The 13,365-nt window shown below is 35.1% G+C and overlaps 1 protein-coding gene across 16 annotated transcripts in view; it reads left to right on the forward strand.

Annotated features, from left to right (window-relative positions):
- The window catches only part of ZEB1 (zinc finger E-box binding homeobox 1), a 306,513-nt gene that overhangs the window by 89,711 nt on the left and 203,437 nt on the right, over nucleotides 1-13,365 (forward strand). For 2 of the 16 annotated variants that reach the window (XM_059712378.1, XM_059712385.1), the window contains one exon: nucleotides 3,573-3,715. The exons of 13 other annotated variants lie outside the window; for them this stretch is intronic. The gene's annotated coding sequence lies outside the window, so the exon portion shown is untranslated. Of the gene's footprint in view, nucleotides 1-3,572; nucleotides 3,716-7,023; nucleotides 7,088-13,365 lie in introns of all 16 variants that reach the window. One more of the 16 variants, XM_059712394.1, reaches the window with a different exon arrangement.

Raw genomic sequence — 13,365 nt, forward strand, 5'->3', positions numbered from 1 at the left:
GAGAACAAAACAACAACAAAAGATCAAGTGAAAATAATGCAGTGCTCCAGCACTGTACTGTTCAATATGGTGGCCACTAGCTGAATATGGCAATTTAAGTTTAAATCAAGTAAAATTTAAAATTTAGTTCCTCAGAGTGCTAAGAGACAACATTATCACAAGAATTAAAAGAATCAAGAGTGGAAAGTTGGTGTAAACAAGCCTTATTAACACCTTTACTAATTTACTACCCAAGTCCAAACTCTTTAGATTCCTCACTCATGATACCCAAACTTTTCTTAGATTCCTTTCTAATGAGTACTAACTTTCTTTTGTCCTGTCAATTTCTTAGGTATTGAAAGCATTAATAGAACTTACCAAGTAAAGATGTTTCTTTGTGTAAAAAGTATAAAAAGCTGCCTGATTCAGTGATCTCTTTGAGCCTCATTTTATGATCTAAGCATCATATTATGATTCTCCCATACACACATTTTAAATTGTTTTTTCTCCTGTTAAAAAAATTTTTTTTAGTACAATCACGCTAGTTATATTTCAAGTGGTCAACAGCCACACATGGCTAATGTCCACTCTTTGCACAGAGTCTGCTCTGAATATTTCTACCAACATAAAACGTTCTATTGTATAGTGCTGCAGAAATAACTGGTGAAAGCAATATACTGGAACAAATCATTGATAATTTATTAGTCAGTAATTTCCAAGGACAAATGAATTAAAACTGGAGGTTGGATTCAGCCAAGAAGTGTACGGAACAATGTAAGACCCTACTCTTGTGAACTAGATTAGAATTTCATAAAGTATGGGCAGCAGACTAGTGCTGGTTATATCAGTCTGTGAATAATGCTTACTCAGTTTCAATACATGTTTACAAACTTATGTATTTTTATAGCAAAGTGATATTTCTGTGTCATCCATGTACATCACCTATCTTATCTCACTAAGGAGAGACTGATATTATTAAAAAACTGCTGAGAGAGTTCTATGTAGTTTGAGCAATAGTCTGTGAGCATGCATCCACACTGGGAATAAAAACAGTCCTTCACAGTATGAGAAACATTGATCAAGATGAAAAAGAGAAAATAGATTATTCAGGGCAGTTTTGTAAGGGACTTAAATTAGTTGTTAGTATAGCTTAATAATCTATACTTGCAAGTGAAATTAAAAATTGAACACTAAATCTCTGAATGTGGTAAACTTAGACTTCAGCCCTCCTGCTAGTGAAAATGATGCAAAAGATTCATTATCCACCACTGTGAGTAAGAATTTTAAAGGAATTCCTAGTCAGTGCCTCTACCTTGGGGAATTTGTTTCCTTTTTCACCCTCCTAGGCCTAGGAGATTGAACCGTCTAGTGCAGTGGTTCTCAACCTTCCTAATGCCGCGACCCTTTAATACAGTTCCTCATGTTGTGGTGATCCCCAATTTCATTGTTACAAATTGAACATAATTAAAGCATAGTGATTAATCACAAAAACAATATGTAATTGTATAGGTGTTTCCAGTGGTCTTAGGCGACCCCCAAAGGGGTTGTGACCCACAGGTTGAGAAGCGCTGATCTAGTGGATTCCTTTCCTTTCAGCAAAATTTCCAATTTTTTTTATTTGTCTTTACCTTTTTAAATCTCCTTTGGCATATTGTTGCATTTAGTTCATTGGAACTATTTTCATCCCTTACCCTCAAAGGTAGTTTCAAAGGTTTGCAAAATGTCCTAAATAGGAACATTATTTTAAATTAAGTGAGCTTCTACAGTTTTGTTTTAAAATATTCTTTTTCACATTTTAAGCTTGATTCCCTGATACAAGATATTAAACTGAATTATTTGTAACATGTAGACAGTTTTTTTAACTATAATTAAGGCCTAATGTGTCAGCTATAGCATTATTTTAATGATACGGGGTAAGCATAAATTCTACATTTACTACCTGTTCCCTTATTGTGGTTTTGGCTCTATATTACATGGTTTCCATACTCTGAAATGAAATGCTCCATACACCTAGTTTTCGGGGTTTTTTTTGAGAACTGATTCTTCTTTGTAGAATTTAAGGTCAAATGGAATCAAGTACTCTATAACAGTTCTGATTCTACTGGCCTTACATTTTTATTAAAATATATATACATACTCGGTCCTTTATCAGTATTATTGACTCATCTCTTCCTAATTTCAGTGTTTCTTTCTTTTCTCCATAATTTATCAAATTTGGAAAGAGTTGGAACACAGTCGGAGGAAATTAATATGTTTTTAGTAATAATCTATGTTACAGAAAAATAAATGAATATTCAGCATTTCTTGTTAAATTTTGTTTTTTAAGATTGAAAAAATGTATATATTTACTTAAAATAAATATGAAAATCATACTGATAAAATCTTCTGATTTCAGTTTAATATTATGGGAATGATTTATTTAGGCAGAATTATAGATATAGATAACCATATTATCACTTAGCTTATATAGACCTACTTTTCAAAAGGTGAAAATTAATAATAAAATATTAAGAAGGGATGTTACATTTTATCTAAATATTTTTATTCTTATATTTGATAATGTATTTTTAAGGTAGAGTGTTTGATTTCTTGATCTTAAAGTATTCCATTTCTTTTCTGAAGTTTGGGTTATAATATTTGTATAGCATTTTCTCATAAATATTTTATGATATAGCACATCAAAAACATTAAATTATTTAATATGTGATTAAAATTTGATATTGTTAATATTATTTTATATAATATTTTCAAATTTCTCAGAACATTTGTAGGCTAATTGGTTTCTTAAAGTTTTAATTGATTTTTAGAGAGAGAAAGAGAGAGAAACATTGATTTGCTGTTCCATTTATTTATGCATTCATTGATTTATGTGCCCAGACCTGGGATTGAACTCATAAACTTGGTGTATGAGCTACCTGGCCAGGACTAATCGTTTTATTTTATGCACATTTCAACCTAGAGAATATTCGCTAATTGCTTAATATTATTTCTATTGTTCCCATATTTTTTTAGTGTTTACTATGTCCCAGGAACTAGTTGAGGCTCTATAAATAATTATTTTTAAAAAATTCATTTCCTCTGGGAGCTTACATTATAGTAGGTTACTTCATATATGATTCTGTAACATTTAACACAACTCAAAGGGCTACTTTTGTCAAGAAATGCATGTTATTGGAGTATTTAGAAATTTAGAGATATATAGAGAGACAGGACAACATTTCTTCTAGCTCTGTTTAGCTGTTTGCTTTTTAATGAGTTTAGCTTTGCTAATTTTTTAAATGGAATTTACAACTGTGATAATTTGGCAACCCAAAATTTGTCCATATTTTTCTCAACTTCCCAAATGATAGCTCAGTGCTGGGGTAGAAGTTGAACTAGTCACTTTAGATTTGGGGTTTAAGAAGTAATATTTGAAGCATACAGCATTATTTAAGGGAGATACCTTTTTCTTTGAAAGAAGAGAATGTGATTTTTGAAATACTCAAGATTTTATCTAATTTATTTTCTTCAGAGCCTACTTTCTGTAATATGGATAAATTTGAACCAAATGGTATAATCTCAGTATAATCGTTTACTCTTCTTTCCTTCTTTAGGAAAATTTTAAACTTCCACCTCAAGAAGATTAATAAGAGATTCCTCTTGCACCAAGAAAGATCTGCAGATCTTTTTCAGTGTTCTTGGAGGTGTGGGGTGTGAGAACTTGATCAGTTTGTGTCAACCACCTTGTTCTCTAAAGGTAAGCGCTATGTAGTGAATGCACACTCATGGGCCCAAGCTCCTAAAGCAGGACTGGTTTTGGAATGCTCCATGGAGGGATTGAGACCATCAGACTTTCTCACAGAAGGGGGTCTAGGCAGCCACTTGTGGGCAGGACATCACAGACATCAATCAAGAGATGGTTTTCATTGTTTAGAAGGGAAGCATGTTCTTGAAATGTATGGATGGGTTTTTTTAAATCCCAATTATAGTAAAACTTGTCTTTTAGTTCAGTGTGCATCTTAAATAAGTTTAGTGAATGCTGTGGTTGATTCCTCATCAAGAACTCTCTTAGATATTTTGAAATTTGCATTCAAGAATTTTGAAACAGTGACATCATTTAAGCAGTCTGGTGACTTAACAGTTTAAATTTATATAACTAGCTTTGAAGAATTGTTTTTCGTGTTCTTTTTGAAGTTGTATCTTACCTTTACTTCAAAGTAAGTCCCTCAAATCATTTTTAATCTGTATTAAGCTTCAGAACATAATAGAAGCAAAAGCCTTTAATCTCTAGTGGGTATATGATCTTAAAATTTCTTATGCCAGATCCTGATTGAAAAAAAAATCAGCAGCTTTTTTCCTATCTTGCAACTTTTTCCTGTCTTTAGGAAATAAATATATACATTGATTCCACAAGGAAACCTAATAAAGTATAAATTAATGTCTCATCTTTACTGTTAAACTCTAACATCAGAAAACCTTATTGTTCTTTTGCACAATCTATTGACACCTCTCAAAGTGACCAATTCTAACTTACATGGTCATTTGCTGATGAAGACATCAAATCCTTCCAACTGATATTGGAAACTTTAGTTCTACAAGATGTGAAATTCTTATGAAAAATAAAATTTGGGAGATATCGGCTGATTCTTGTCTGGCAGCCCTATCTTTGTTAATAATAAATTTTATTATCTCTTAAAACAGTTATTCTTCCAATATTTGTATTATAAAAGATATTAAGAAGGGTAAAAACCCTTTGTGCTTGCTCTTAGAATGAGAAAAACTACAAACTTTTTTGAAAAGACCTTGAGAACCAATTTACTTTTTTGTATATTAGTAGTTGGGGAGTTAGAACTAGTCTTGCTTATTGTAACTGTAGTCAACTTTAAAAGATTTATATTTTCAAAGTAGAGATCATATAAGTTATAGTACTGAAGAAATAAAGATTACTAGATACTTAAAATAATTTCTCTGTAATTTTTGAATTTTTATTTGTGAGAGCATATTAAATATTTTTTATCTGTACAATAGCATGGAACAGAATGGATGAATGCCGTCGCTCTTTCAGCCATTTGAGAAAAAAAAATTGAATAAAAAGCCAAACCTACTGAAAATGTAACCTAAGCTAAAGCTTTATTATACCTGAATTTTTTTATTCTAAAAATCCTGCCCCTTTTAAAAATAAGCTCTGTCTTAGGATAGTATTGGCAACATATTTTGTAAAAAGGAAAATTTATGTCACCATTCTGAAAGTCATATTGTAATTTCAAATCTGTAATGTAGCATGAATATATAAAATGGGGACCACTGGGACTAGAGTATCAAAAGTTAGGTATTTTTCCAACAGTTCTTATTGATAGTTTATATCACTTCAACTCATAGTAGGCAACAAAATAAAGTATTGTTCTATTATTTTGATGAGATACAGGAGTGAAAACCCAACACAATGGTACTGAAGGATTCTTCTATTGGAACTACTATCTGGGAGATTTTTAAAACATATATGCCTAGACATACTTTATACACACATATACATATTAGTGCTTATTTATTTCTAAAGGATCATAGCTAATCTATGGAAACAGTCCCTACTAGAAATTTAGTTTTGTTGGTGTGCTCATGTTCCGAGGCAGCCCTATGTTTACCAATATTGGTTTTTTAGGGAAAGAACAAGGAAATTCTAGCCCAACCCTCTCCTTGTAGCCATGTAGACCAGCACTGCCCAGTAAAAATATAATGCAAGCCACATATGTAATTTTAATGTCCTGTTGTCATCACATTAAAAAGTAAAAAGAAACAGGCAAAATTAAGTTTAACTAATTTTATTTAACCTATTATATCTAAATATTATTTCAACATATAATCAGTATAAAATGTATGAAATGTTTAACTTTTTTTTCATACTAAGTATTCAAAGTCTGGAGTGTATTTTACATTTATAGAGCATTTCATATTGAACTAACTAGCCACATTTTAAGTGCTCAGAGCCACATGTAGCTAGTAGCTGTTTTGTTAGACAGTGCAAATATAAACCAAGAGTGAAGCTCCCATTTTAGCATCGTCGAATGTAAAGTCTGTTGGGTATCACTCTGAACTCCCTGGTTTAGAGTGCCCAGATATAGCAAAAAACAGCAACAAAAAGACAGGGTGCCCCGTTTAATTTGAATTTCAGTTAAATAACAAATAATAGTTTAGTGTAGTCATGTTTCATGCTGTATTTGGAACATACCTATAAAAATCATTTATCTGAAATGCAAATTTAATCGATTGTCTTGTATTTTATCTGCTAATCCTACCATGGAAACTTGTAACACTAGAAGATAAAGAATCTCTTCCAATGAGGAGAATTTGGATAACCCTCTGAAAATCAATATGCAAACCAGAAACTGTGCCCCATTTCTTCCTAAATCTCTAAGATGTTTAAGACAGAAAAAGGGGCTTACAAAACAGGGACTCAATTCTTACATATTTAAACATTTTAAATCTAAATTATTACATTAAGCTGTAAGGCTTATGAAATTTTATAAATTAAATGATTAGTTACTTGAGTTTATAAAATATAAATTGTCTAGTAGCACATTACTAGTATCACATCTTATGAAAATCAATTCACCCTTGGTGATAATCTTAGCAGTTTTCAAGATCCTGGCTATTTCAAGTTATTTTCCTACCATTGTTTACCACTGCTGTTATCACATAATTTTCAAGTTGGCAAGCATTAACACAAAATATTAAATTGCTGAATGCCAGGATAAGGCTTACTTTATAAGTACTTAAGTACTTATAATTCTCCGCTCTGGTGTTGACCAGTGGATCCCAATCCAGTAAGCAACCTGCCAGTTCTTATATCAGTGTCTCTAATTCCTCCTAAGGACTCTTTCACAAAGAAACATCTTTCCATTCTTCTTTTTAAACATTTTTTTAATGTTCAAATGTTAGGACCATTTTTGAAGCATGTAGTAGTAGTTCTTTAGTAATATTTTATCACCCTTAAGCTCTAGAGAAGAGATAATTTATAATGCATGTTCTCTGTGGACAGCAGTTACACCAATTCCACACTTCCTCTAGGGAAAACACTTGCCTTTACTAGATGGATGACTACAGGTGACAACACTGCTTCATTACCAAATAGGTAGGTAGATCCAGCTGCCAGTGTGGTTTGACAGTTTAGCAATTCAGTTTAAGATATGGCGCATTCCAAATCCATTCATGCTTAGGAGAATGTACCCAAGAGTGTGGATATGTTTATACTTACTGCATTTCCTTCAGAGAACAAGAATTATAGGTAAGTTTTTACTTTTTTTGGCACTAATCCAACAATTATTGTTAAATAAGAAATTTATGAATCTGAAAGTATTCCCCTTTCTCCAAAACAGTCACCTTAAAGTCCTCAAATATAGCCTACATTACATAGTTTTTTTCTTCCTCACTCTAAGAAGGAAATTAACTTGGTGGTGGTGGAATTGGGAGGAGACAACTTATTGTCATTTGTAAGCTGTGAATATCACGTATTTCATGTCTATAAATAACTTGGGTTTCTGTCAGAATCTTAATTTGCCTACGTTCTAATGTCTAAGATATGAATTACTTTGTCAAATTATCACCTACATCTATATATATAAAAGCCTAAAAGACTGATCAACTGGTTGCTATGATGTGCACTGACCACCAGGGCACAGATGCTCAACTCAGGAGCTGCCCCCTGGTGGTCCTTGCGCTCCCACAGCGGGAGCGCCACTCAGCTGACGGACAGGCACCAGTTGCCAGGCTCACGGCTGGCGAGCGCAGCTGCGGCAGTGTGAGTCTCTTCTGCCTCTGCGTCAGCACTACTGGAGCGGCGGTGGCAGGCACAGTGGGCCAAGCTCAGGCTCCTCCCCTGCCACCTTCCACTTTGAGCACTACTAGATCCCTCGGGGGATGTCAGACTGTCAGTTTCAGCCCAATCCCCACAGGCCAGGGGATTGGGCCAAAACCGGCAGTCCGACATCCTCTGAGGGGTCCCAGATTGCGCGAGGGCACAGGCCAGGCCGAGGGACCCCACTGGTGCATGAATCTGTGCACTGAGCCTGTAGTCTATATATAAATAAGGCGTTCAGCCTTTCCAAGCTAATATCTGTAACAGCAATGAGTAAATTAACAGATTATTTGGGTTTTTACTTTTATTCTCAAAACTCACTTCCTTTTGTTTAAAGGCTTTAAACTTATTATTTCTAAAACCAAAATTTAAAGCTACAAAATACTTAAACTATACTCTAGCTTTGTTTTTATTTTTGTTTGTTTTTTTGCCCAGTGATAATTTGGATGAGCTTCAGAGGGTCTGTAAATCCCCTGAAATTATAATCAAATTTTGTCTGTATATATTTTTTTTTTGCTGCAAAGAGTACCCATAATTTTCATCATATTCTTGAAGGGTTTTATAACAGATTTGGGGAACCACAATTGACCTAGTTTAATATTACTTTTTGGACAGAGAAACCGAGTTTCAAAGAATATAAATTACTTGCCTTCATTCATTAGAAATGTAATAGTTGCAAACAGCAAAGTTTATTTCTAAAACGCATTCTGCATATTCTTAGAAGGAAAAGGTTTTAACATGCATTAATTAAACTTGAGAATACCAGCCTAAATGAAAGCAGTTCATTTGTTTATAGTTTCTTCTGTTCTATCCTTTGTCAGATGGTACATAAAATAATGACCTTTGTGACAAATTCTTATAGATTTAAAAAAAGAATTATCTATTTTTCTCTTTTTTAAATCCTACCTCCAAAATAATTACTAAAACCCAAGAAAATAGGTGAATAACATTATTTTTGATATTTTCAGAGTGTTAGAAAAGCAAGTAATTGCCTATTAATAAACATTACACTGAATATTGTTGGGACACCTTCTGGTTCTGAGCCCTTATTAAAGAAATTCTATAGTATTTTGTATATGTTTCAGTATTACAGTAATGCTGTAATAATGGTAAGTAAGCTAATACTATAATTAAGGAGACTAATTTCTTTTTTTAAAAATATTTTTTATTGATTTTTTTTACAGAGAGGAAGGGAGAGGGATAGAGAGTTAGAAACATCGATGAGAGAAACATAGATCAGCTGCCTCCTGCACAGTCCCTACTGGGGATGTGCCCGCAACCAAGGTACATGCCCTTGACCAGAATCGAACCTGGGACCTTTCAGTCCACCAGCCGACGCTCTATCCACTGAGCCAAACTGGTTAGGACAGGAGACTAATTTCTTTCTCAAAATAAAAGAAATATTTTTTTTCCTTTTCCTGGTATTTGCCAGTGAAGTCTGCCTAATTCAAGATTTAATGAATTTATACCATGAATGTTAGAATATAAATAAATTTGAGGAATGATACAAAAAAAAGCAGTTGTTTCCAAAAAGGGATAGAAAAAATGAGACAACTTACAGTACTACCTATATTTTTCATTTAAATTTAATTATTCTTAAAAATTCTAAAATGTGTAGTATATAAAGCTCATTATAGAAAATGGCATTGGTTTCTAATCGAGATTACAGTTTTGTTACTTCTGTCTCCTTTGGACATTATCACTCAAGTTAATTATCACTCATGCTCTTCTGCTTTTTAAATAAGCCAGATTTTGTTTTCTATCCAGGAACAACAGTCTGTGAATACCACTCAGTAAACCCCTGTGTTACTTATCTGGTGTTGAATTTAAACAAAAACCTATTTTACTATTAGCTAATCAAATTATTTTAAAAGCTTAAATTCTTCTTAAGAACATTTGCAAATATATATAAATACATATTTTTAAGTTGAGTTAGACAGATGTTAAATGTTCTGTTCGCACACTGTAACAATTGACCTACTCAGTCAATTTTCTAAATCATTGCCTTGGTTTTCATGGAAGATTAAAAGTAATCAAGCATCTGAATATAGAGACATGGAAATTTGTAATCAATTTTATTTCAGAATTAGAGGCTTGGTGCACGGATTTGTGGGGTCCCTCGGCGTAGCCTGCAGGGATCGCGCTGAAACTGGCAGTCCAATGCCGCCTCCCGCTCCTGCCTGCTGCTCCTGCTCATCCTGGCCCCACTGCACCTGCCGCCACTGCCGCTTGGTAGGCTCGCTGCTGCTCTGCTGCACACTCTGGGCTGCAGTGGCCAGCCGTGAGCCCTGCATCTGGCGCCTGCCAGTTAGCTGAGTGGTGCCCCCGCTGTGGGAGTGCACTGACCACTAGGGGGAAGCTCCTGCATTCAGCATCTTCCCCTGGTGATCAGTGCACATCATAGAGACTGGTCGTTTGGTCATTTGGTCGCTTAGGCTTTTATATATAGATTATTTAAAACAGAACTTTTCAAATAAGAACTATGAAAAGTGACTTCTCTCTGTTTGCCTACATGCATGGATGGCTTCTATTTTTCTGTGTATAAACAATTCAGCATTTAACTCTTTAAGCCTCATATATCAATTTTTTTTTTGCAATTTCACTGCTTGTATTGCAGTACACAGACTTTGAAACTTTGATACAACTACCTGCCATGTTCTAGTATGGAAAATAAATTTATTCAATCAGCCATCAAATATATAAAAAACTATGCAAATAGAGTGGTAAATAAAAGACATTTCCTGTCCTTTTAGATTTTATAGTATATTAAAGATGTGTGATGGAGCAGTGCAAAGGGAAGATAGCATTGGTAACTTAATCTGGGGGTCAGAGATAACTTCCTTGCAAAACTGAAATTTTAACTGAACCTGAGGCATTATTAGGCATTAGTCAAAATGGGAAGGCAGAATAAACATATATGTGAGGGCTCTGAAGGAAGAAAGACATATTCAAGATAAGAAACTATGGAAAGATGGAAAGATAAGACTGCATGGTAAAATATTTTTAAGTTATTATTAGACTAGAGGCTCAATGCACGAATTTGTGCATGGGTGGGGTCCCTCAGCCTGGCCAATAATCAGGGTCGATGGGGGGGGGGGGGCAGCTGGCCAGGGGGAGGGGCTGTGGGAGGTTGGCTGACTGCAGGAGGTTGGCTGTGGGAGCATACTGACCACCAGGGGGTAGCTCCTGCATTGCGCGTATGCTCCCTGGTGGTCAGTGTGTGTCATAGCAACCAGTTGTTGGTCGCTTAGGCTTTTGTATATATAGATATTTGGCCTTTGACCTTTAACTTAAGAGCAGTGGAAGATATTGAACATCATATTGGTATTTTTTCTAAAATGTTTTATTAAAGCTTAACATGTACATCTAAAAAAATGAGCATATTGTAAGTATATTTTCACAAACTGAATATACCTGTATGACCATCACCTAGATCAGTGATGGCGAACCTTTTGAGCTCGGCGTGTCAGCATTTTGAAAAACCCTTAACTCTGGTGCTGTGTCACATATAGAAATTTTTTGATATTTGCAACCATAGTAAAACAAAGACTTATATTTTTGATATTTATTTTATATATTTAAATGCCGTTTAACAAAGAAAAATCAACCAAAAATAGGAGTTCGCATGTCACCTCTGACACGCATGTCATAGGTTCACCATCACTGACCTAGATGAAGAAACGGAACATTATCGGCTTCCCAAAAGTTTCCTCTCATCTTTCCTTTCAGTCAGTCCTACCCATCCCCATCCTCTAAGGAGAACTCTTGCCTGATTTCATACTGCATAGATGATATTGCTTCATGTTGTATTTTATGTAAATGGGGTCATCCAGTATATGCTCATTTGAGTGAAAGAAGCCAGACCATAACATGATTATAAGATTCATCCATATTATCAAGTGTGGCTGCTGGTCATCCTCATGGTTGTATAATGTTCTGTCATTTGTACCATGAGATTTATATTTTTCTGATATTGCCACATCTGATGTGAAGTCTATTAAGCCTCAGCGTACATCTGGGAGAGTGATAATGGGGTTTGAGCGAGTGTCGTGACAGTGAGGATGAAGAGAAGTGGGCATATTAGAGGGAAATTTATGAGTTAGAATTTATAGGACATGGGATTAATTAGCTGAGGTAATGAAGAATACAGAAATAGCAAGGATAACTCAACAGGTTTCTGACTGGGCAGAAGTGGATGGGGTGCCCTTTATTAAGTCCAAACACTGGAGAGGAATGGCTTATTGTTTGAATTTTAGTGATAGAGGAGGATAATTAATTCAATATATGATATATTTGAGGTACTTCTGAAACATTACACAGGTCTGCTTTATACAACAAAATACATATTGATTGAATGCATGACTTTACATTCATTAATAACAGTGTGCTAATAAAGGGCTCTTCTGCATAAGGAAAGTTGTAAATCTTGACTATTCTTCACTTCTAAATTTCACCAGATATTCTTTTTCTAAATGTTAGTAGGAAGGGTTTCGGCACATCTTTTGTTTTTTCTTTATATACACCCCCCCCCCCACCCCACACACACACACACAGGAACGGGCAAAAGTGTGTTTACATTTGTTTGTATAGAAAGTAATACAATCATCCTATATAATAAAAGACTAATGCACAAATCGAATAAACGGCAGAACGACTGGTCAGTGGGGGGCGGGGCTGGTGAGCAGGCGGTGCCTGGCCAGCCAAGGCAGGTGCCAGTAGACAGAGGGAGGGGATGGCGATTGGGGGGATGAGGTGGGCAGTGGCGACATTGGCCCACAATTGCCTTCTGCAGAAGGGGGTCAGATAGCCATTAGTTGAACATTGGCTTTGTCACCAGATAGCCATCATTGGGACATCCCCCGAGGGCTCCTGGTTTGCGAGAGGGGGTGTAGGCCAGGCTGAGGTACCCCGGCCCCCCTCCAAGTGCACGAATTTTCATGCACTGAGCTTCTAGTTAATAAATAATGCAAGAATAAATTCTGTATTTCATATACTCACAACTGTAAACCTACATTTGCCCCATCCTGTAGAGTGTACTTCCTCCAAAGTATCACTAACTTTATATGCAAGCAAAGTTGCCTTCTGATGTATATGATATACTTTCAAACTTTAGAACTTATTTCTATCATCATAGTCTTTCCTTTAATTAGCACAGTAACCACACCTTACATTTACTTTATTTAAAAATGATTAACCTAGTTACATGGCAAGACCTAAAGTGTCTAAAATAAATTTTGATAAGGAAAAGGAAAAAAATATAATAATGGGTTAAAACCTGCAGCCTGAGCACAGTCTAAGCAGGGTGCCACAGGGATACCCCGTTAGGGTGAAAGCACCTCCTTTAAAAGGTACCAAAGGGGTGGAACTGGAACTGTGAACAAGGAGTTTCGCCTACTTTACAATGCTGCCTGGGACTGTTGGTGCCCTTGAGAAATTTTATGGGAAGAGAAATAAAAGGTATAGCACTGAATAAAATGAATGCCTAAAACATAACTAGTAAACTAGATAAACTCAGCAGTTTACCCAGTTTACACCAATCAGTTATGATTCAGCAC

Source organism: Myotis daubentonii, chromosome 1 (genome assembly GCF_963259705.1).
Source record: "Myotis daubentonii chromosome 1, mMyoDau2.1, whole genome shotgun sequence".
In the NCBI taxonomy this organism is placed as follows: domain Eukaryota; kingdom Metazoa; phylum Chordata; class Mammalia; order Chiroptera; family Vespertilionidae; genus Myotis; species Myotis daubentonii.